The sequence below is a fragment of the Mesoplodon bidens genome (genome assembly GCF_964165515.1).
Source record: "Mesoplodon bidens genome assembly, chromosome: 13".
Lineage (NCBI taxonomy): Eukaryota > Metazoa > Chordata > Mammalia > Artiodactyla > Ziphiidae > Mesoplodon > Mesoplodon bidens.
In genome coordinates, this window is record NC_138169.1 from 82,664,436 (window position 1) to 82,689,213 (window position 24,778).

General features: G+C 40.3%; 1 protein-coding gene across 3 annotated transcripts in view; it reads left to right on the plus strand.

Annotated features, from left to right (window-relative positions):
- SOCS6 (suppressor of cytokine signaling 6) overlaps positions 1-24,778 on the plus strand; it is a 34,984-nt gene that overhangs the window by 1,643 nt on the left and 8,563 nt on the right. For 2 of the 3 annotated variants that reach the window (XM_081253469.1, XM_081253470.1), the window contains exon 2: positions 3,536-3,724. The exons of the other annotated variant lie outside the window; for it this stretch is intronic. The gene's annotated coding sequence lies outside the window, so the exon portion shown is untranslated. The remainder of the gene's footprint in view (positions 1-3,535; positions 3,725-24,778) is intronic. 3 annotated transcript variants of the gene reach the window in all.

Below are 24,778 nucleotides of genomic sequence, written 5' to 3' on the forward strand. Positions count from 1 at the left end.
GTTGCCTTTGGGGAAGCTGGCCCACTGACCTTGGGCTTAACTAGGACACTTAGAAGAACTCACCTGTGACTTGGCAAGTGCTTTCCACTGGTCTGGGTACGATCACCCAGATTATTCACCTGAACCTTTACCCTTTTTAGAGCTCCCTTCATCTCTTCTGAAACATTTTTTCCTTTTTTTTTTTTTATGATCTTTAAATACCTCCTGAATTGATGGGAAGTACATGGCACTGCGCCTTGCCCTTCTTTTAGTGGGAAGATGGGCAGGCCTTAAACGCGGCCTCTGCAGGATCCAGGGGCACACTCTTGGTGTCACCTGGCACCCTCCCCATAGCACCTTGCAGGGAGTGGCAGAGAAAGGGTTTGGGTGCCACTGACCTGGGCTGCAGCCAGCCTGGGCTGTGCCATGACCTGGGAGGGAAACTCAGCGGTACTGAATGGATTCCTACTCATCTCATGGTCCTGAGTGCTCCTTTAAAAAAAATTTTTTTTTTAATTTATTTATGTATTTGGTTGCACCAGGTCTTAGTTGCAGCACGGGCTCCTTAGTGGCAACATGCGAACTCTTAGTTACGGCATGCATGCGGGATCTAGTTCCCTGACCAGGGATTGAACCCGGGCCCCCTGCACTGGGAGCACAGACCCTTAACCACAGTGCAACCAGGGAAGTCCCTGTGTGCTCCTTTAATGGCCCTCTTCTTAGGGAACAGAAGAAAGCATCTTCTTAAGCCTGTCTTGTTGGGTAATGTCACTCTTCAGAGAAAACTCTGGTAGTTTTCTCCATTGTGGTCAGTTTTCAGGAAACTTTGTGTTACTAACATTATCTTTTATTTTGCTCATAGAAGTGCCTGTGTGATCTTATTTAAAAGTCAAACCATACTCCAGAAAAGGGAACTGTTACGCCCATTTCTGAATTTGTGGCAGTTACTGTTATCACTAGCTTAAAAATACGCAGTCATGGGCTTCCCTGGTGGTGCAGTGGTTGAGAGTCCGCCTGCCGATGCAGGGGACATGGGTTCGTGCCCCGGTCTGGGAAGATCCCACATGCTGCGGAGCGGCTGAGCCCGTGAGCCATGGCCGCTGAGCCTGCGCGTCCGGAGCCTGTGCTCCGCAACGGGAGAGGCCACAACAGTGAGAGGCCCGCATACCGCAAAAAAAAAAAAACAACAAAAAAAAACGCAGTCATGCAAAATGGATCGGTGCACACACACATAAACACACAAATATACTGAAGTATGAGGTCAAATACCCCACGTTATTTATAATCTCGAATAACGAATGGGTGTGTATGCATCTATTTTGATACTTAATAAGGGTAGGTAGGTAAATGACCTAGAGTTAAACAGATTACCTTTTGCTGTTTTCTGCTTGTTGCATTTTATGGGAAATGAAGATCGTCTATTTCAGTTCTCTGTCCTCATCCCTGACCTCTTCCACTTTTGGAAATGACACATCTGTGGCGCCTGGGTAATTTTGTAAAATTATTGCTTTTGCAAGGGAGAAATTTATAATATTCATATGTGTCATAAAAAGGGGAAACTTTCTTGTATGACTAGCTTGATTGAAAGAGTTGTCCAGGTAGAGAAAGAGAGTAACAGCAGTGGGACATGTTTTCAAGTGTATTGAGAGTGAAATTGTCATTAATATTTTTATGGTTAATTTATTATGCTGCACAACGGGTTGGTTTAGCTAGTAAGTAGGGAAGGCTTTTGGACCGAGGGCACATTTTACCTTAAACCAACATCAGAGTCATCTTTGATGATTCATACAAACATTACGTTTTACTTTGTTGTGACGTTTGTTTTGGGTGGCCGTTGGTCTCGTTAATGTCGAAGAATAGACAGACTTAGATAAAGTCATTTAAGACTTCCATTCTCCCTTTGCACACAGAGGACGTTTCAGAGGTGTTAGATCTTTAGGGAAGAGTGTACATTCCTAGCTTTGTGACCTTGAACCCATTATTTAACCCCGCTGAGTCTTATTCCTCATGTGGCACTAAGGTGGGGATAATCTGTCAGAGTTACTGTGAATACATGTACATTTTGTTTAAAGTAAAATCCAAACTCTTTACCATCGACCACAAGACTTCTGCCTGGTTCTTCAGCGCATTTTGAACAACCCTCTCTCTGCCTTAGCACAAAGGTGTGGTCTAGCCTTTCTGTTCCTCAACATTCCAAGCTGCTTCTGGCTTCCTCCCCTTTGACAGTTTTCCTAGACTGCTCTTCAGTGGCTCCCCCTGTGGTTGGTTCATTCTCAGAGAAGCCTTCCCTAACCACCCGTCCCTCCAGCTCCTTCAGTAATCCCATTTTATCAATTCGTATGTTTCTGATTCAACATTCATTACTGAGTTCCTCGTGGAGGGCGTGGGCTGTGGTCTTTCTCCTTTGTCTCCCTCACACATGGCATGGAGCCTGGCCACTGAGTGGGGATTTGGTGTACAGAAAGCACTTGTAGCCTTTACACGGTTGTCTGCACGTTAAAGGCAGAGATGTGCTGGCTGGATCTTAGACATCCGTTGGGTTTTTTGTGTTTTTTATTTATCCCTGGCTGAGTTGATCTGCTCAGCTGAATAAATCATAGCACTGATAAGGACAAAGTTCTTGAAACTACATGGCCCCAAATCCCCACACAGGGAGAACTACATCTTCTTGTAGAACTGCAGTGTGTGTCTGAATTCACTCACATGCCCCACTGGCTGGTTGTGAAGATGCACAGGCCTCTTGTTGCTTCTGGAAGCACAGTTGAGTGTGAGGAGAGTAATGGCCCCAGAGCACATTTCCCTTGATGCTGCTTTACAGAGCTTAGCAAGGTAAAACTTCAGTTGTTTGGAACCTCTGGCATCCTCAGAATTAAGCAGGAAGGAAGAACTCTTTAGGAATTAGACAAGCCAGAGACCTGGTTGACTGACTGCAGCTGGTGAAGGCAGTCTCTCATAGGGTTGCAGATCGAAGTTTGAATTTCAGCACTGTGATTTTGTAGGATAGGTTTTTAAAATAAAGTCAAAGTCTTATTTGTCTTATCTGTAAAATAATCATGGCGCCTTCCTCAACATTGGTGTAATAATTGAGATAATGCATGTAAATGTATGAGTTCAGTGCCTGGCCTGTAACAGGTGCTAACAGTAATAATTAGTTTAAAATGTACTGTGATTAGTTAAAAGGAGTATTCTGGTTAATCAGCAATATCTGCATAAGACTTGGTTTTTCTTGTTGAGGAAGCCCCGTTTGGGGAAGGGGTGTGAGACCAAAGAGACGAGAAAAATGGACATAAAAGAGGAAGGAGAATGGGAGTCTACAGAAGTATTACTGGTGCAGCTACTAGAATTGTGAGGATTACACATGGGTGCAGTGTAAGCAGCGGTGGGTTGACTGGCCCTGGGTCACTGTGGTCAGTTGGTGGGAAATCTAGAACAGAAAGGTACTGCATGTGGCCACCTGCAAGGCCCTGGGCGCTTGTTCTCCTACTGATTGTTTTAATATTGTCTTAACACTCTCAACAGCCATCACACTGAAATTTTTTCTTAAAATTATTAAAAGGGCATCACACTTGGAGACTATGTTTGGGGAGCGGTGGCTATCCCATTGTCCTTGGGAGCCGACTCTTGAGTAGTAGAGAAGAAGGATAGAAGAAAAGACCACATCTCTCTGAAGGCCTGGGAGACGAAGTTTCCTGAGCATCAGTAAACCCTGCAAGCGTCACTATGCCGTCCTGAAATCTTCCAACAGGTAAATTTGATCATTGAAGAGGCATCTGTCTATATACAGCATGAGATTATATTTAATGTACACACTTGTGTTTAAAGTGTCTCTTTTAAGAAGGCAGAGGAATATATGACTCCTATTAGACAAAATTTCTATCAAAAACAATTTTAAGACTTTAATGTTACTCTTTAGAACTATTTAGAAAAGATGTATTCAGCATGTGCTCTAGATCACCTATTACTCGGTGCTGCTTGCTATTGTACTTAGAGTGATAGACATTATTCTGGCCACACCAATGACACACTGGGTGGTGGAAGCAACAGGGTTAACACACTTTTAAAGTAAGATGAATTCTTACTGGTAGACTTGTTATTTCGTATGATTTTCCTTTTGTTTAGATGTTTATAATAATGAAGGTGTTTGTTATTAAACCTGAGTTTGGGTTTTAAAGGAAATATCATCCCTCTGACAATAGTCATTTTTGTCTGTTGACATTGCTTTTAAAGTAAAAAAATATATATATATATTTAAGGAATAACATTATTACCAAATATCACTGACTGTCAGAATATGTAAGCATGTACCAAACATAGAATTGTATCAGGATTTAGTGGTTTTGTACATTGGCAGAATTACTGCCTTGTAGAATTAGAAGGAACCTTCTGATAACCTCATCCTTATGCAGATGATGAGGAAATTGAGACTAAGAGTGGTTACGTAATTTGCCCGAGTCACAAACCACATTGCTGGCAGATTTGAGAATGCAACTCTTTTCTTGCTATTGATGCAAGATGTTTTCATTTACTTCTGGTAGCCAGGAAATTTGGATTTCTGTCTTCATGGAGGATGTCACAGTTGAGCTGACTCTTGGAGGGTGTTTGGGAAGAGCTGTAGATGGCAAGGGCAGTATCCCAAACAGGCTGAGCAGTACGAGCTATGCCATCAACCTAGAGATTCTTTTCTCTCCTCTCCTAAGTAGGGTTACCTGTTTTCGATTTCTTGGTTTACTTCCTTGATGTTATGGAGCTTAACCTCCTAGTAGCTTCCTAGTAAGGTGATGGTGTGTGTGTGTGTGTGTGTGTGCGCGCGTGCGTGTGTGTGCGTGCGTACATGTGTGTGCGTGTTTGAGACCTTGCATGTCATAAAATGTCTATGTTCTAAATATTTGCTTTATAGCCTGACTGTATAGAATTCTAGGTTACTGTTTTAGTCAGCATAGAATAGGTTATGCTGCAATGGCAGATTAACTCTGAAATCTCAGTGTGTAAATAAATGCTTATTGTTTGGTTTCACCAAGTCTGCTGTGGGCCTGGCGCTCCTCTGGCATCTTCCTGCAGTTCCCCAGCATATCATCCCATGACTCCTGGTTGCCACAGCAGGTGCAAAAGAGAGCTGACAGGTCACACGCTGGCACTAAATATTTGGCCCAGAAGTGACGCATGTCACTTGTGCTCACAGTCCATTGGCCGGAGCCAGTCACGTGGCCCTGCAGGGGGGCGGGGAAACGTGGATGTGCTCAGAAGAGTTGTTGACTATAAATGTGTGCCGCATTGGAAGCAGACTTCCTCCTGGAATTTCGGAGACATTGCTCCACTAACTTCCAGCTTTCAGTGTTATCACTGTGTCAGTTGCCATCTCTTTCCCAGTCATTTGTATGTAAATTTTTTCTCTTTCTGGAAGCTTTATAGTATCTTTCTGTTACTGTCTAAATTTTAAAATTTCACCATGATGTGCCTGATTATTTTTTCTTCTTCTTTGGGTGTACTGAGCATTCCATGGATTCTTCAGTGTGTAAACTTGTGTTCTTCAGTTCAGGGGAAAATTTAAAATTTTCTTCTGTAATGCTTTCCCCTTCATTTTCTTTCTTTTCCTGACTAAAGCTCTTTTCTTGTTGGATGTTGGACCTCCTGGATTGATATATTAATTTTTTTTAGCCTTTTCTCAAATATTTAAGTCAGTTAATTTTCTGGTTCTTTTTTGGGGGGAGGATTTTTCAGTTTTCCTTCTGTTGAATTTTTATTTTGGTTTATAGGAGTTTTTGTTTTCTAACTGTTCTACCCTCACTTTTTAATAAATAGCATCTGACTCTTGTTTCAGATTTGCGATATTTTTTCTTAGGCTTGTTTCTGTTGCCTTCCCTTCCAATAGGCTTAGATTTCACCTTTCTCTCATTTGTTTAAGCCAGTTAACTCTGTTGTCATTTGTTTTCCAGTTTTCATTGTCCTTGTGTTTTTGTGTGCATGTGTATGGAGGTAGAAAAGTATATGTTTCATTAGAAGCTCATCCAAAGTTTTTTTCTTTTTAATAGTTTTTTTGTTTTGCTAGGATCAGTGAATATTAAAGTCTTTTACTTTGGGGGAAACCCAAATCTAATTTTTCTTTAAATAAAGGTTTTCAGTGTGTTTTCAGTTAGTGCTGTCATGAAGCCACACCTGTGTCACTGAACGTTGTGCAACTTAATTTATGAAATGCTTGCTGATCTATGGTGGGTAACATGAATTATTTTTAAGTTGGATCATTTTAAAAGCGTCAAGAGATCCCCTGTTTGGCAGCCTATAATAAATGATTACTTTTGACAATTAAGTTATCATTTTACAGTGTGTATAACCTTTCCATTTTGTAAGATTTTAATATTTGCTTAATAGGGGCTGAATCATTCATTTGAATAATTATTGCTCTGCAGGATGCCCTTTATCGCTAATGATCAGTGAATGTGGTTTATATTCACTCTTAATATACATTTAATAAATCTTTTGTGGATTACTTTTTGTACCCCAAATCTGCTCTTCTTTATTAGGTATACTTATATAAAATGAGGAAAAGATTGTTTTAACTAAAATCTCTTATTCTCTAATGCAGATTGAATGAAAAACTCTTACATATTCTATGCAAAAGCATATGAACCCATAATTGACACATTTCATATTAAATTGGAGCTTTGTGTTAAGACCTAAAGGCTGAAAGCGGTCAAAGCAATTGCTTTACTTTTCAATTATTTTTATGTGCATGTTGCCATTAGGAGTTAAAAATTTTTGCTTTAGTAGTTCATTATATTTAAGAGACTTTATGTATGAACACATTTTGAAGAAAGAAAAGTAGAGAAGGAACTCCATCATTATACTATTTGGTACAGCACCCCTGTCCCAGAATAAAAATAAACAGTAAACAGATATTTGGGCCCTACTTAATTGACAACAGTATGTCAAAAAATTCTCAAAGAATCTTACCTACTTCATAGTTTAACCAATAGTTTAATACTTTCTTATAGGCGGTGGAAGTGGTGAGACTAGGGATTTACTATGTTTTTAGCTAAAACGTTGGTAAGTTCATGGAAAGGTGTAAAAATGTGTACATTTAAAAAATTAGCATGTATATACATAAAGACAGTAATGAATTGGTAATAGGTGTACTACTGTTTAAATACAACATGTTAAAATCTGAATCAAAAAATTGAGAGTGAGTTTATTTCATTAATCAAATCTTATAAGCCAGCTCCATTAAGTTTAAATGATTGAATTTATGAACATTTGTTTTATATTCAATTTAATAGCAATGTGTTGAACACAGTTATAGGAAAAGATACTTAGAAGTGCTCACAAAAGTTCTCTACAGGTTAAATTTCTAAGTCTGCATATTTTTGTTTTCATGGAATCAGATAATTTTAGAGCTTGATGTGTTTTAGAGATCAGCCTCTTTATTTTATATGGGGAATCTGAGACTCACTCAGTGTCACATAGAAAACTTAGTGCTACACTGTATTTTTGTATATAGCCCACAAAGTGGGATTTGAATCACTTGAAAATTTATTAGGCCTAGAGTCTGTCATACAGAGTGAAGTAAGTCAGAAAGAGAAAAACAGATACCATATTGCTAACACATATATATGGAATCTAAAAAAAAAAAGTGGTTTTGATGAACCTAGGGGCAGGACAGGAATAAAGACGCAGATGTAGAAAGTGGGCTTGAGGACACGGGGAGGGGGAAGGGTAAGCTGGGACGAAGTGAGAGAGTGACATGGGCATACATACACTACCAGATGTAAAATAGATAGCTAGTGGGAAGCAGCTGCATAGCACAGGGAGATCAGCTCGGTGCTTTGTGACCACCTGGAGGGGTGGGATAGGGAGGGTGGGAGGGAGACGCAAGAGGGAGGGGATATGGGGATATATGTATATGTATAGCTGATTCACTTTGTTGTACAGCAGAAACTAACACACCATTGTAAAACAATTATACTCCAATAAAGATGTTAAAAAAAGAAAATTTATTAGAGCTTTTGCTGTAATTATAAATTCATTCTTTTTTTTTTTTTTTTTTTTTTTTTGCGGTATGTGGGCCTCTCATTGCTGTGGCCTCTCCCGTTGCGAAGCACAGGCTCCGGACGCGCAGGCTCAGCAGCCATGGCTCACGGGCCCAGCCGCTCCGCGGCATGTGGGATCCCCCCAGACCGGGGCACAAACCCGTGTTCCCTGCATCGGCAGGCGGACTCCCAACCACTGCGCCACCAGGGAAGCCCTATAAATTCATTCTTAATTTTAAATTATATGGCAACTTTAAGTCTACTTTTCTTTTTTTTTTTTTTTTTTGCTGTACGCGGGCCTCTCACTGCTGTGGCCTCTCCCGTTGCGGAGCACAGGCTCCGGACACACAGGCTCCGCGGCCATGGCTCGCGGGCCCAGCCGCTCCGCGGCACGTGGGATCTTCCGGGATAGGGGCACGAACCCGTGTCCCCTGCATCGGCAGGCGGACTCCCAACCACTGCGCCACCAGGGAAGCCCAAGTCTACTTTTCTTAATTTGATTATATTTAAATGTCTGCCTTTGTAGCCATGCAAATATTCATATTGCTTTTTTAAAAATATATTTATTTTAAATTTATTTTTGGCTGTTTTGGGTCTGTTGCTGCGCATGGGCTTTCTCTAGTTGTGGTGGCTTCTCTTGTTGCAGAGCATGGGCTCTAGGCGCACAGGCTTCAGTAGTTGTGGCTCGTGGGCTCAGTAGTTGTGGCTCGTGGGCTCTAGAGCGCAGGTTCAGTAGTTGTGGCGCACGGGCTTAGTTGCTCTGCGGCATGTGGGATCTTCCCGGACCAGGGCTCGAACCCGTGTCCCCTGAATTGGCAGGCGGAAGCTTAACCACTGTGCCACCAGGGAAGTCACCATATTGCTTTTTAAAATAAAGCTTATTGTGTGAAGATCCAGAGGATCTAAAAGAAGTGAAAGCAATTGTGTTACATTTGCTACATTTCAGTTATTTAGTGAGAGGAGTTGGAGATTTTACCCGCCTTGCAAGCTATCAGATTAGCCAGAAACAGTTTCATGGTTGCTGCCAGAAGACATGAGACTCCTGGGTCAGAGATAAAGGACTTTGTTACTCAGGATAGTGACAGGCATCTGGGGCCAGTTCCCTGAGCACCAGTGCAGTGTTGAGAGAAGACTGGGGTGGGAGCGGGGACAGAGGGGAAAGCAGGAAGCTAATTAGGAGGCCGTTGCCGTAATGCAGGCAAGGTAGGACAGCAGCTTGGTCCGGTGTGGAGATTGGACCCCAAAGTGATTGGACTTTGCCTACATTTTGAAGATAGGAATTGAGATTTTGTGACCTATTGCAGCGGTCCCCAACGTTTTTGGCACCAGGGACCGGCTTCATGGAAGGCAGTTTTTCCACGGACGCTGGGCTGGGGCTGGCCAGTGTGGGAGGTGTTATGGTTCAGGCGGTGACGCGAGCGATGATGATGGGCAGTGGCAGATGAAGCTTCGCACGCTCGCCCACCGCTCACCTCCTGCTGTGCGGCCCTGTTCCTAAGAGGCTGAGAACCCGTATCAGTCCGAGGCCCGGGGGTTGGGAACCCCTGAGCTATTGGATGTGGAATGAGAGAAAGAAAAGCCATGGGTGATTCTGAAGGTTTTGATCTGAGCAGTTGGAAGAATGGAGTAACCATAAATGAAAGTGGGAAAAACTGCAGGTAGAGCAGGTTTGGGGGTGGGATGGGGAAAATTCAGAGTTTAGTTTTGAACATGCTAAGTCTCAGGTATCTGTAAGACAGCGCAGCAGCAAAGTCAAGAGGGGAGTTGACTATAACTGGGCTAAATAAAGAGATAAAAGTTTGGGAGTGGATGACGCATCGTTATTCCATGCATGAGAATGAGTGACATTGCTGGGGGACGTGAGTGTAGATAGAGAAGCAATGACCAGGGTCTGAGTGCAGGGTGCCCCAACGTTAAGAGATTAGAGGCTGAGCATCTGAGGGGTGACCAGCTGTGTCACATGCTGCTGGTAGAGTGTGTAAGATCAGGACTGAGAGCCGGTGCCGGATTTGCAGTGGAGACGTTATGAGTGACCTTGGCAAAAGCAGTTTCTGTGTAATGGCGGTGGAGTAGGTCTCTGGCTTGGGTTTAGGAGAAAATGGGAGAAAGGGAATTGTAGATCTCAAGTATGCATGATTTTCCCAAGGCGTTTTGCTGCAGGGGGGATTAAAGAGGTAGAACCATAGATTGTGGGGAAAGTGGGGTCAGGACAAGGTTTTTTTGTATCTGTGAGAAGTGACATTTTTAGGAGTGATCCAGTAGAGGGAAATTTTTGGAAGGGGAAGGAGACCAAGCACACCAGTGGAGGGGGCCCTGTAGAAAGGTGCGTGGATGTATATAATCAAAGGATGGATATGGGTTGATGTGGTGTTGGAGTCTGCAGTTTTCTTCTGAAGTTCTTAATTTTCTCTCTGAAATAGGACACTGGGCTATCCGCTGAGCTTGAAGATGGGGGAGTAGGTGTTGGAGGTACGAGGAAAGACGTGACATGGTCCGCAAGGAAAGTGAGAGGTGAATGGACCAGGGGAATGTGGTTTGATTTCCAGGCAGCATTAAGGCTCCATCTGAGGTTCATGGTGATGACTACAAAGTGAGACCAGCCAGAGTGGTCACGTGTTTCTCCAGCCACGTTCCCTGTAAGGGTGCAGGCGTGGCGCAGGGAGAGGCTGATTTAACGGGTGTTGTGGTTTTGCCAGGGGAGTTTTTCAGAGTGAGAATGGGGGAAGGGAATTGAAGGTATGAGCTGGGGAATGATGGTGATTAATCATGGGATATAAGCTGAAGTAGGGAGGGAAGAGGGTCATTGAAGAGCTGGTGGGGTTATTACTCTTAGCATTTAAACTTTGAATATTTCATACACCAAACAAAAAGTAACGTCAGAGTTGCAAAAAGTTATTTTAAGTGGGCTGAGGAGGAAGGGGCTGTCTAGTTTGTAATAAAACAAAAATAATGCAATATTCTTATCTATTGATTTACTTTTCTGTTTGGTGGTCATGCCATGTACAAAAGCCAAGAAAAGACCTTGCGTTCTGCTCTGACCTACCTGATGGATCTACTCAGCCATTCCCTTTTAAAAAGTACCTTAAGAACAAACAAATTTACAGACTTTATTCTTATAAAAACACTCCATGTTTATTATAGAATATTTTGAAAATAAGGTATTGAAAATAATATTTACAAAGTCTTCCATGATCCAGTTGACAGTTATGCTGTATTTCTTTCTGGTCTGATTTTCCTCCCTATTCTTTCTACATAATCGAGGCCACACTTTACATAAGATTTTGTTTCCTGTGTTTTTGCCCTTAACAAATGAACAATATGAACTTTTCCCCCATGTTATTTTTAACTGTATAAATATCAATTTTAGTGGTTCCCTAAAGTTCCATTGTGTAGATGTTTAAGAATTTTGTTTATGGTTCTCATAATGTTGGAAATTAGAATGTTTCTGGTTTTTTAAATTTAAATTTATTTTTCACCACATAATAATGCAGGGGACATTGTTATGTTTTGTTTTCATATTCAAGATTTATAAAAATAGCATTATTGGGTCAAAGAGTATGAATATTTTTAAGAGTTGCATATAGCTAAGTGATTTTTTACAACTATATTAAGACATTTTTAAGTAGGGAATATCAGCATTTAGGAAAATCTTGGCTGATTTGACTTGTGAAAAATCACTACTATTTTAATTCGCATTTCTTTGATTCTTATGAGGGTCAATATTTTTCTGTGACTGTGTTGAGCCAATTGGTTATCCCTGTGGAAAAATGCAAATTAATCCCGACCTCACACATACGTCAGTGCTGACCAAGTATTAACCAAGGGCTTACGTGTGAAAGGCAGAACTTTTAATACTTTTTTATAGGAAATAACAGGAGATACATGCTTTCATTGTTGGAAGAATTTCTTAAGACAATAGAAGCGGCCTACAATGAGGGAAGACTTACAGATTCGACTAAAATACAGTGAGAAACTTAAGTTCTTCAAGACACCACAAAAAGAATAAAACGTCAATACACAATACAGCTCTAGAAAAAAGAAAGTAGGTGATCTGTATAAACTGATACGGAGTGACTCCTAGGGGTCTGAAATTACCTGCCTTTTCATAAGTCTTTGTTTTCTGTATATCTAGTCAAGCATTTTAATCATTCTTTCCTGTAATAAGGAAAAAAGAAAAATGTTTAAAAGCCAGCTCATTTTACGTTGCCACCAGTGATGTAGGAGGGTTCCAGTTTCTCTACATTCTTGCTAAGGCTGGGTCTTGTCCTTCTGGTGGTGGGTGGTGGTATCTCACTGTGATTTTCATTTACATTGTCCTCACGACCAGTAGTGTGAGGACACCTTTTCATGTGCTTACTGGCCATTTGTATGTCTTTGGTAAAAGGTCTTATTTAAGTCTTTTGCCCATTTAAAAACAGGTTATTTGTCTTTCATTCAGTCTTAAAGAGTTCTTTATATATTTGTTCTGGGTGCAAGTCCTTTATCAGATACATGGTATGCAAATATTTCCTCCCAGTCTGTGGCTTTTCTTTCCTCTTAATGATTCATTTTGCAACACAAAAGTCTGTAATTTTAATGAAGTCCCAATGTTCACTGGTTTTTATGAATAAGCTTCTCAGTTGTATGCTGTTAATTTATCTCCAAAATGCTGAAATGGTTGCTTTTGACAGTTTGGCCCAGCTTTATAGTTGCTTTTCACAGAGAGGATTTATTAGCTTCCCTTTCCATCATGGCAGAAGTGGATCCCCCTTGATATATACTTTTTAATTCCTATTTTCAGATGGGGAAACGGAGGCATGGATGCCCAAGATCATTGGGCAGTGGTGGCTGTGATTTGAACTCCGTCAGGATGGCTGCAGAGTCTCTGCTCAGAACCACAAGGCTCTGTCCTCCCAGGCTCCATGTTGTGTTAACACAGTCAGATAAAGTGACACGTGACAGGAAACTGCCAACAGTCAGCTCTTGTGTCTATTGCTTGGCAACTTCCTTTGTGACTTTGGGCCAATTGTTAAACATTCTAAGGTTTCATTTACTCTTCCAGAAAATGGAGATAAAGATAGGACCTTCCAAACAGAGTTCTTGTGAGGATTCAAGGAGATTAGTGTGCATTTTAGTGCATAGTAACCTCCTGGTGGGTGGTGCTTGTGGTGGTGTTAGTAGCCATAGTGACAGGACACCTCCCCTCTTCCTCCTGGTGTGAGTTAGGTCTCTCTGAATGATGGTTGCATCCTAAATGTGTTCCTTTTACAACCCTACTGCAAATGCTTGCTTACTTAAATTCTCTACTAGAATCTAAGGGCCTGGAGGGTAAGGGCTTTATCTTTCATCCCAGTGTTTTTACTGTGGTTTGCAGCTATCTCCTTATACTGTTCAAGGAAGTGCAGTGTTTTATCAGTGTCAGGACAAGTATGTGAGCTGGAGTGATAAATACTGTAGGAGAGGGAGGCAAAGAGGTGGGCATAGTTAAGGAAACATGCAGAAATTGTAGTGAATGATGAGAACCACTTGTATGGAGTGAACTCAGTGGTACCGAGGTTGTTTGATGTCAGGGATTTGGCTGGATCAGGTGTTCATTCCTGGTCTTCATAGGAATCAGAGCTGCTGGGAGAGTCTGGGTTGTGAATAGGAAGCAAAAGACTGAAAGAAGAGAGTGCAGTATATGGAATGAGACAAGGCAAGGTGCAAAGGGGAAGATGGATCAGGAGATTAGAAGCTGGGGAAAACTGGGAACAGTTTAAGCAGGTTTAGAGAGACGGATGATTAAGGAAAGCTGTTGAGGCCTTACCTTTGACCCTGAGGGCATCAGAGTCCTGCTTCTCATGACACAGGTGGCTGAAACACACAGACACACATTCCTTTACACAGGCTGCAGGTTTTCTTTTGTAAGGGGAGAGGGTGGTCATTGTTCTGTAGTAAAGTGAAACCTGCTCCATTGCTACAGGAAGATCTACTGTAGAAAATGTATGTCTTGCATGTAGGGCTTCCTGATCCCATTTCCTATTCACTAGAAGTGTAATCCCTGATAACTTGGATATTCTTTGAGACATTTACTATACATATTTAGGCGTACAAATAAATACACAAATGGCATCATATTTGCATTTTATTTTGTAATTTGCCTTTTTCCAACAATATATCTTAGACCCCTTTCTTTATATAATATTCCATCGTATTGATGGATTATAATAAACTAGTCCACTGATTTTTGATGTGTATTTTTATTGTTGCTCCCTGATATTTAGATTAATTCCACATTTTTACCAAAATGAATTATGCAGCAAAAGTCTTGTGTAGTGATTAAGTGGACTCGTTCTGTAGAATCAGTTCTGTGATCTTAGGCAAGTGCCATGATCTCTGCCTCAGCGTCCCCATTTATGCAATGGGAATGTTACTATTGTTACGACTGCCTTTAGCTGCAAGCACCCGTATAGCTTACTGTGTGGTCAGCATTTTTTAAGGACATCACATTTATGAACACATTTAAATCTCACAACTAACTTGCATGATTGATACTGTTATTTCTAAGATAACACACCGATAAAAGGTGGACCTGGTATATACGTCAACTCGTGCATTCCAGTTTCAGAGGAGTGCTTCCCACTGTGCTCTACTTGTGCCCAGTACCGAACTCGCTGGGTCATCGGGATTAAACGAGACACAGTGTATTCCAAAGGCTTAACCCAAGGCCTGGCACATATCAGGCCAATATGCGGCCTATACTTACCAATAGTAGGCCATTACTAGGTAAATGATCAAGTAATATTAGTTTTTTTTTTTTTTAATTCTGTAGCAAACATCGTTTTCCATATGTTCCTGTTTTTGGCATGAATACAGATCCAAAAGACAAATTCCTAATAGCATAATTATTGGTTAGAGCATACGTGAATTTTAAAATTTTGATAAATATTTTCAAATAATCCTCCACAAGTTGTACCAATTTGCACTTCAACGATTAGTTATCAGAGCTAGTTTCCCATACCTTTGCCAACGTTGTTATTTAGTTTTTTCAAACTCATGGGTGAAAGATACTATCTTGTTTTGCTTTGAATTTCCTTTTCAGTGAATTTTTAAGGTTGATATACAGTTTACGTACAGTGAAACTCACCCTTTATCGTGTACAGTCTGTTGAGTTTATACAAATGCATTCCGTCCTGTAACCACCATCACAATCTCATTGTAGAACAGTTCCCATCACGCCCAAATTCCTCTAATTTCTTTGTGGTGAATGAGTTGAGAATCTTCGAGGGTGTTGATTGGCCACTGGAATTCATCTTCTCCCTCTCTTGTTCGCCTGATTTCTCTCTCACTTGTTTTCTTGACTTTTTTCCCATCGTTCTTTTTGTGTGAACTGTTCCTTTGTATATTTTGCCCGTTTGCTTATAGGATTGTGTGCCTTTCTCTTACTGATTTCTAAGAGCGTGGTCTATGTGACAGAAATTAATCCTTGGTCATATGTGTTGGCAGTTTTCCTCCAGTTTGTTTTTTGGCTTTATGCCATTTCTTGGCTATCCAGAAATTTATACATTTTGCATTGTTACCTTTGTCGATCTTTTTCTTTATGGAGTCAAGGTTTTATGTTGTGCCTAGAAAGTCTTTCTTGCGGTGCAAGTTTTTTAAGAGTTTCCTTCAACTTTCATTTATTTATTTATTTTGTTTACATATTTGATCCTTCCGGAATTTATTTTTACATAAGAAATAAAGTCAGACTCTTGCTTTCCCCACCACTCCCAAATGGTTTTCCAACCTACTCTCATCGTTTCTTTAATAACCCACCTTTCCTCCGGTAGTTCAACCTGTCTTAGTTACAGAGCCTTTCCTATGTGTCTGGTCTGTTTCTTGACTTCCTAGTCTTTGTCCCTCCAGGTTTAAGCGCTCACAATGTGTTCTCACATCCAGTGCAGCTCATCCTCCTTCATTTGTCCTTTAGGATTTTCCTTACTCTTTTCATTGTTTATATGTCAGAGTTAACTTCAATATCATTTTGTCAGGTTTCTTGCAAGGACATCATTGATGTTTTCATGGGATCTTGAATTAATATTTTGACAGAATTGAATTGTTTTATTGAAGAACAAGATAAGTCTTTCTATATATTTAGATCTCTTATGATCCTCTGAGAAGTTTTAGAGTTTTTCATGAAGTTCTGGACATTTAAAAAATTAATTTCATCTTTTTAAAAACTGTTATAAGTAGAATCTAGTCTTTTATTATATTTTCTTACCAGCTTTTAAAAAATATAGAATTACTAGTGATTTTTACATATATATTTTGTAAGCAGTTACTTAACTGAGTTTTCTTCTTTCCCCCCAATAGTTTCTCAGCTGCATCTGTTGTATTTCCAGATATTCATTCAATCATGTCACTTGTAAATAATGACAATTTGTCTCCTCCTTTCCAATATTTATACTTATTTCTTACTCTTGTCTAATTAATTGGCTAATACGTTAAAAATAATGCTAATTAAAGTATTGATAATTGGCATCCTTGTTGCTGGCTTTCAGCATTTCTTCATTATTCATTATGGCTCATAATTTTGTTATATGTATCGTGTTAAATGTCCATATATTTCTATTTTACAAGGACTATTTTGGGGGGAAGTCAGAAATTGATGTTATTTTTTCAGATCTTTTTTGTTCTTTATAGCTATGCTCATATGATTTTGCTTCTTCGATCTATGATAAATTATACTAATAATTTGCAAATATAAAGCCATGCCAGCCATCCTGGGATGTACCTTATCTAGTTGAATTGTTTCCCCCCACTACTCTGAATGTTTGCTGATGTTTAAGATTTCTGTTTCGGTATTCATAAGTGAGATTGGTGTTTTGGTTTTTTAGAATTTGTTGTCTTTGTCCAGTTTCGGTATCAATGTTCTTTTGACTTCAAGAATAAATTTGGGAGCCTTTTTTTTTTTCCTCACTATGCCCTGAAGAGTAATTTAGTGAGTATTGGACATATATCTATAGTGACTTGTCACTTTCTCTCCCCAAGGGAAGAGAGGGACATGGTAGTTCTTGGATAACTTTCTCAGGTTCTTTGACAACTATTAGCCTCTTTTGGATTCCTCCCTCTTCTGATACAAATTTTGGTAAGATATATTTGCCATAAAATTATCCATTTCATCTGAGTTTCAGGTTAATTTTCATAGCATTTCAAAGTACTCTTACATATTTTGATTTCTCATAGATCCATAGTTATTGCTCTTTCAATTTCTAATTTTGTGTAAATACATTTTCCCTTTTTTCTTGATTATGACAGCCAATTCTTTTTAGCTTATGCCTTTTTTCATTCTTTTCTATTAGAGGATTTTTTCCCAAAATAATTAGGATTGGTATTTATCAGTTAATGGAAAAACTGCACTTAAACATACACTCATGTACTTTTAAACATTTTATTTTAAATTAAAAGAAGTAAATATGCACTCTCATTCATTTCCAAGTGTAGGACCAGTGTCTTTTCTTTAAATAATCAGTGACTAAAAACTCTATCAGTTTGAATTATATCATCTCCAGCCTTCCATAATGCATCATCTATGATTTCCAGTTTGTCACTTCTTTTAAGTAAAATTATAATCACACTTGCAAAGCAACCTTCGTACAAAGGCCGAGATATTTTTTGAAGTAACATTTTCATAGTCCTTTAGAGTGGTTTTGCTTAGACCTAATTCCACAGAAAATTTTTTTAGCCATCTGCATTTATTTAGTGTTTACAAATCGATTTTTTTTGTAGAAAGAACTTAAAAAAAAAAAAAAGACTCTAAGTTCAGAAAAGTTTGGATGAGCATCAGCAATGCCCAGGAACTATTTCAGTTACTGGGGTCTAACAAGTGACCAAGTGATAGTGTTCCTGATCTCAAATAGAATACAGTAGATATAATTCAGCTGATAGAATAAGAAAATCACAGGAATGCTGAAGAAGAGGAGAATCGGAAGGAGGTGGCTGATAGAAATTTTATGATGTTTTGAAACTTTATGAGGCAGTTGGTTTTAGTGTGTTGTTTATATGTAACATATGATTGGATTTAAAAAAACCAGGTCTGAAAGTCTTTTTCTTTTTATAGTTGGGTGTATCCCATTCATATTTATTGGCATAACAAACATTAGGACCTAAATTCCATCTCCTGTTATGTTGGCCATTGACCTTATTTTCCTTTTTTATATGGTCTGTTTCTTTCCCTCATTTCTACTTCTCCCTTTATGGAAAGGCTTTAGTATCTCTTTTTTATTTTTCCTTTTTTATAAAGGTAATGGCAGGTAGTGACCTGACAGATTCAGAAGCAGTGGAGTAGAATCCAGGGAGCTGACCTGGAAGGGCATCAGCCATGTCACGCTCAGAAACTGGCTGGAAATTGAAATGCAGAGAGATGGTTACAACAGTGAACCTGCTATCTTGCTGATTTTTAATGTGGATGCTTTGCTTACATTAAAAGTCTTTCTCTTTGTTCTTTTAAACTGTCTTCACGGATAGTTTAAGCTATCAGTTCTCAAGGTATGGTTTGTGGATCCCCTTTCATAATAATGCTAAAACATTTGCCTTTTTCACTGTATCGCCATTTTTGCCGAGGGTGCAAAAGCAATGTGAATAAAATTGATGGTGCCTTACCACGAACAAGGCAATGGCACTAACTGTGTAATAGTATTAAACTTTCATAGTAGTCATATGTTCTTCACCTCCAAGCACTTGCAGTAAGAAGAAAATTCCAGTTACATTTAAGAATGTCATCGATGAAGCTATAAAAATTATTAATTTTATTACATTTTGACCTTGAGTACACACCTTTTCAAAATCCTTATGATGAAATGGAAGTGCGTAGGAAGCACGTGCACCACATACTAATGAAGGTGTCTTGAGCGAAGCCTTGTGCCATTGTTTGAGTTACTTACTGAACTAGCTGCTCTTTCATGACACGCCACTTTTACCTAAAAGAACAATTGACAGACAAACTATGGTTAATCAACTTGAGTGTTCAGTCGATATTTTCTCATAAATGGTCAAAGTAAAGCCTTCCTCTTCACGGACAATATCGTTGCCCACATTAAATTCAAGCAAAAATTAGAACTGTGGAAAACTTCTATCTACCACTGTTTGCTTAACTGCTTCCCAGTACTTACAGACTTTTCTGATGAGATCAGTGGTGATATTAAATGTAATTTTTTGATATTGTATAATGAAATAACTAATATATGATGTTAAAAAATCATGCATGCATAAAAGATTCATTCAAAATGTCACTGAGACCAATGGATTTAAATGTAGTAGAGTAAAAAAATTCTTGATATGGCTGTAGATTTCTTAGCACTAGTAACTTTTAAGAAACTAGCACTTGATTTTGTTCTGGTATCACAAGAAGACTATCCTCAGTTATATGAAAAGGTTATTAAATAAAATATCCTCCCCTTTCCAGTTCTCTATCTGTAGGAGGTTGGATTTTCTTCTTACACTGTAACTGAAACAACATGTTGTAACAGATTGAATGCAAACACAGACGAGTGCAGTTGTCTTGTCAGACAGAGAAAAGATTTACAATAACGTAAAACAGTACTACTTCTCTCACTGAATTTTTATTGTTTGGGAAAATGTATTTATTTTTCTTGAAAAGTTATTTATGTTAACATGTAATGAGTAAATTGTCATTTAAAAATGAATTAATAAATATTTTTAGTAAATCTAATTTCTAATAGGTGTTAAATATAATAGAGTAAAAAAATTCTTGATATGGTTTCAGATTTCCCAGGGTAACTAACTTTTTTTTTTTTTTTTTTTTTTTTGCTGTGTTGGGTCTTTGTTGCTGCGCATGGGCTTTCTCCAGTTGCTGCCAGTGGTGGCTACTCTTCGTTGTGGTGCGCGGGCTTCTCATTGAGGTGGCTTCTCTTGCGGAGCACAGGCTCTAGGTGCACGGGCTTCAGTGGTTGTGGCTCGCAGGCTCAGTAGTTGTGGCGCACGGGCTTAGTTGCTCCGTGACATGTGGGATCTTCCCGGACCAGGGCTCGAACCTGTGTCCTCTGCGTTGGCAGGTGGATTCTTAACCACTGTGCTACCACGGAAGCCCAGGGCAACTAACTTTTAAGAAACGATTTCAGTAGCTATAACCCACAAAGACAGAGCTTTTTGTGGCCTTCAATAATGTTTAAAAGGACAAAAAGGTCCCAAGACAGGAAAGTTTGGGAACCGCTGCCTTAAGCACTAGCACGACCAGCAGGGCACCTTGTTATAGGGGAAACGTGAGCTTTGGCGTCAGCAGCCAGGTTCAAATTCTGGATATGCTAGTTTTCCTAGTGGCAAGTTATTTAACTTATTTGGGCAAGTTCTAATCCCTCTGAGACTCAGTTTCCTCACTTTTAAAATGGCAATAATGCTGTTTTGTTTGTTGAAGGTTAGGTAGTTGTTTTGATGTTGTCCTTTAAGTTTTTTCATTTCACAGTGGCAAGCATGACTACCTCCAATCATTCCTTAAAAAAGAGGTTGTGAAGTTATTTGAAGATATTATCTTCTGCCTGTATGGATAAAGCATTCATGTCTAAAACTTCCCCTTGAACCTTTGTACACATTTTCAAATATATGTGTAAACTTAAAATTTTACAATTAGAAAAGCAGTGAAACTAATTCAGAACATTTACTTCGGCAAGATGAGACAGATGGTAATCCTATAAAAAGATGGCATATATTTTTAGAAGTGCAAACAGAACAACAGATACTCTGAAAAATTCCAGAGTAATCTTTGCCTAGACAATGAAGGGAAGAGATGAAAGACCATATGGTCTACTAGAACTTTTTGTAGTTTCTAATGTTTAGGATTGAATTTTGTTTCTTGAATGTTCTATTAAGTCGCATATGGGTTGGTAGGTAGTTGAAAAAGGAATACTTATCAAGTAGATAATTACCAAGTACTTTTACCGTGGTTGTCAGTCTTGTTTTCTATGAAATGGATATGATAGTGGGCAGCAGAACCATCTGAACCCCAGATCTACTACTAAGGGTAAATTTAAATGTAAGACTTACCACGTCAGAGGCGGCTACCGAACCTGCTCCTGAGGCAGTCACATACATCAGCATCAGGTCGCCTGTCACTGTGGACCAGTGTTCTCATTCACTGTACTTCGTTGTTTATTCAGCAAATATTTATTGAGTGCCTTCTTTGGGCCAGATGCAAGCTAGGTGCTGTGATAACATGCTGGGGAAAAAATGGACATAGTCTCTGCTTTTGTGTCAATCATAGTCTGATGGGGTGATAGGTATGAATCAAATAATCATACAAACAAGATGTAAGCATACATCCCAGATAAAAATCGTAGGCCAGGGAGGTATGCAGTATTCTGAGATCATGTAATTGGGGGATTTCACATAATCAGGAAGAGTAAGGCATGTTCCCTAAGGAACGGACTAATGAGCTGACGACGTGTGAAGGAATTAGTCAAGGAGGAGAATGGAAAAAAAGGAAACAAAACACAGTTCAAATCAAAGGAGCAGTATGTTAAAATGTTCTCTGTTGAGTGAAAATACGGTGAATATGAATGGAGCAGAAATCATCAAAAATAGCCAGATTGTGTAGAACTTTATTGACCATGTTAAGGAGTGTTGTAACTTTTTCCTGAATGATGGTGAATTATTGCTTCAGGTGGGGAGTGAGGAAGGTGAAGGTGGGCAGGGGATCTGTTCGCCATACCTGATTAGGTTTGCATGTCTACAGTTTACGGACTCATAGTTACTGGGCACCTCCTGTGCCCGTGCTGTGTTCCTGGATGCTTGGGACACATCAGTGAATAAGGCAGAGTTAATATCCCTACTTTTGTAAAGCTTATGTTCTTTAAAGAGGGGGGAGAGTGACAGAGAACCTACCAAGACAGTTGTGTTGTCTGCCAGGGAAAATGAATGAGCATGGTAAGAGGGTTTGTGTTGCAGCCTAAATGGTGTGATCAGGGCAGGTCTCGGTGAGAAAGTGACAGTCGTGAAGACTTGAAAGAAGTGGCGGGGGAGGAGTTGGTTGTGTAATGTTTGCAGCCAGCACCCAGGCCCTAAATGGCAGCATGTTTGTAGTATCCTCAGAGCACCAGGAGGCGAGTGGAGAGGGCCAGGGAAGAGTGGTGTAGGAATGGGAGCGCAACATCACGTGCGGCCTTACAGCCCGCTCTAAAGACTTCTGTTTTTCACTGGGTGAGATGGAAAGCTCTTTCGGGTTTTACTCTTCCTGCAGTTTGGCAGTTGGATTCGAGGAAGACCAGAGTGTATGTGGGCAGGAGATTAGGCTGTTGCCTTCTTATAGGCTGCCTGGATCCTGCAGTATGTTCTTTCTTTTTTTTTTTTTTTGCGGTACGCGGGCCTCTCACTTGTGGCCTCTCCCATTGCGGAGCACAGGCTCCGGACGCGCAGGCTCAGCGGCCATGGCTCACGGGCCCAGCCGCTCCGCGGCATGTGGGATCCTCCCAGACCGGGGCACGAACCCGTGTCCCCTGCATCGGCAGGCGGACCCGCAACCACTGCGCCACCGGGGAAGCCCAGTGTGTTCTTTCTTATTCAGGCCTCCTTTCCACTTCATGTTCTGAATCTTTCTTCGTCTTCTGAACCTACTTTTCAGAACTTACCTAGTTATGAATCCTTGAAGCTTGGGCACGTGCTGCAGGTGTTTTCCATGCAACCGCGGGATGAGTCTGTATGTGTTCCTAGCTGCATTAACTGTGTCTACACACCTACACACACACCTACACACACACCTACACACACACACCTACACACACCTACACACACCTACACACCTACACACACACACACACACACACACACACACACACACACACACACACACACACACACACACGTTTCTAATGACTGGTATATCCATAACTGGTGGACCCTGAAGGGTTTGCAACTACAACTATTTCCTACCAGAATTGAAATTGAATGTAATTCACTAAAATTATATCACAAAATTGGGGCATTATGAAGAATTGCTTGCAAATGGAAACTAGCTATGGATAAAACCTTTATATGCAGTTGACTCATGTTTGAGTCTCTCCAGTGCTTTATGTTGAACTTGAACTCTCCCCACCCATCCATTGTTAGAAAAATTTAAGAGGCATGTGGCCTGTTAGGAGAACTTGGATAGTCCTCCCCTAGATCTCCAAATGGCTCCAAATGATTTAACATCTTACATTTTATTCAGAAACTGTTCATCTGTTTTTCAGATGAGGCAGTTTGAGACCCCTGGGTTCTTTGTGGGCTTCTTTGGTTTGTTTTGTCAACAAAGTTACACTCCCGATGGGTTTGTGTCTGTGTTGGAGAGGGTGATGTGTGGTCTTAGAACTGGGAAGTGCATATATACTCTAGACCATGTTCGTATTTGAAACCTTTTAGTTCTTCTCATGGCACTTCGAACCAGACCCAGGTGCCTTGCCGCGCCTGTCTTGTGCCCACTCTTCCTTCACGCCTGGGACTCCGGGCACACTGGGCTTCTCAGTTTTGCATCTGCAGTTTCCCACCTCAGGACCTTTGCACGTGCTCTTCCCTCAATCTAGAAAGTTGTTCACTCAGCCTTCCTTTGCATGACTGGCTCCTTCTCATCATTCCAGCCTTAGCCTAAATATTTGGCTGTCAGAGAGGCCTTGGATACGTGTCTTATGTGTTTATGGAGCCTAAAGTAGGAACCCTGGTGTCCTCTGATAGCCTCCCTTTCCTTCATGGTATCTGTCACAGTTACCAACGATCATGTCCTCCGTGCTTTACTTGGTTTGTGTCTGCACTGCCCAAGCAGCCTCTCCCAGGAAATGGTGAGCACCAGGACCTTAGGGCCACTGGCTCTGTTACCACTAAGGTGCATTCTTCCCACTTACAAAGTTTTCTCTGAAGACAGAAGACCTTTTTTGTAGGTCAGGACTTCTTTGAGGGTGTGAGGAAAGTGACAGTTGAGGGTGTGAGGAAAGTGACAGGTAGAGAAAGGAACATAGAGTATTTGGTCTGTGAGTTCAGGGGATTGGCAGAGCCACTAAGACCCACTCGTGAATTTTACCCACACCCTAGCATGCAGCAGGTTAGGGTGCAGCTAGGAAGCAGCATCAGGAATCACTGTGCCCTCCCCTGTGTCTTTATTTACAGTCTAGTCTGACTTAGGGCTTTTAATCGTTGGTCATGTCCGTAGTTGACTGCTTAAAGATACTCTATCAGATTGTGTCTGTCCGGTCTCTTCCTATCGTTTTTTTTTTCTTTTTTTGAATTTTATTTTATTTTTTATACAGCGGGTTCTTACTAGTTGTCTATTTTATACATATTGGTGTTCCTGTCATTTTCTTTCTCCCATCTTGGAGCTCACAGATTTCATCTCTTAGTTTTGAATCACACATCTTAACTCCTCTTGGATCCAGTAGTATCTTACAAACGGGAGGGGGAAAGGGCAGTAGAGGACTTCATGAAAAGCAGCTTACGAGCAGAAAGGACAGTCTGTAGCACCTACTGTAATATTTTGAGACTGAGGACAACCTTATGTTTCTTTTGGATCCTCAAGACAGCATAGTACTTATATAGGTAGTGCCACTGTTACGCTACTTTTCACCCAGCCTCAACTTGTGAGATCAAAGATACTTTTTATTTTTAGATGTACTTATACAACTATATGATACTAAGTATTGGGGGAGGGGATGTTATTTAGTATATTTACTGCCTTCTCTTTACTAGTATTTATTTGGTGGAATTTCTTCAGTAGTTTTCACATGTCTGAACACATACCATGTGAAGTATGGGAGTGGACACCCGTTACCGTATGGTAGAGCTTGCTAACAGATAGACACGTGTTT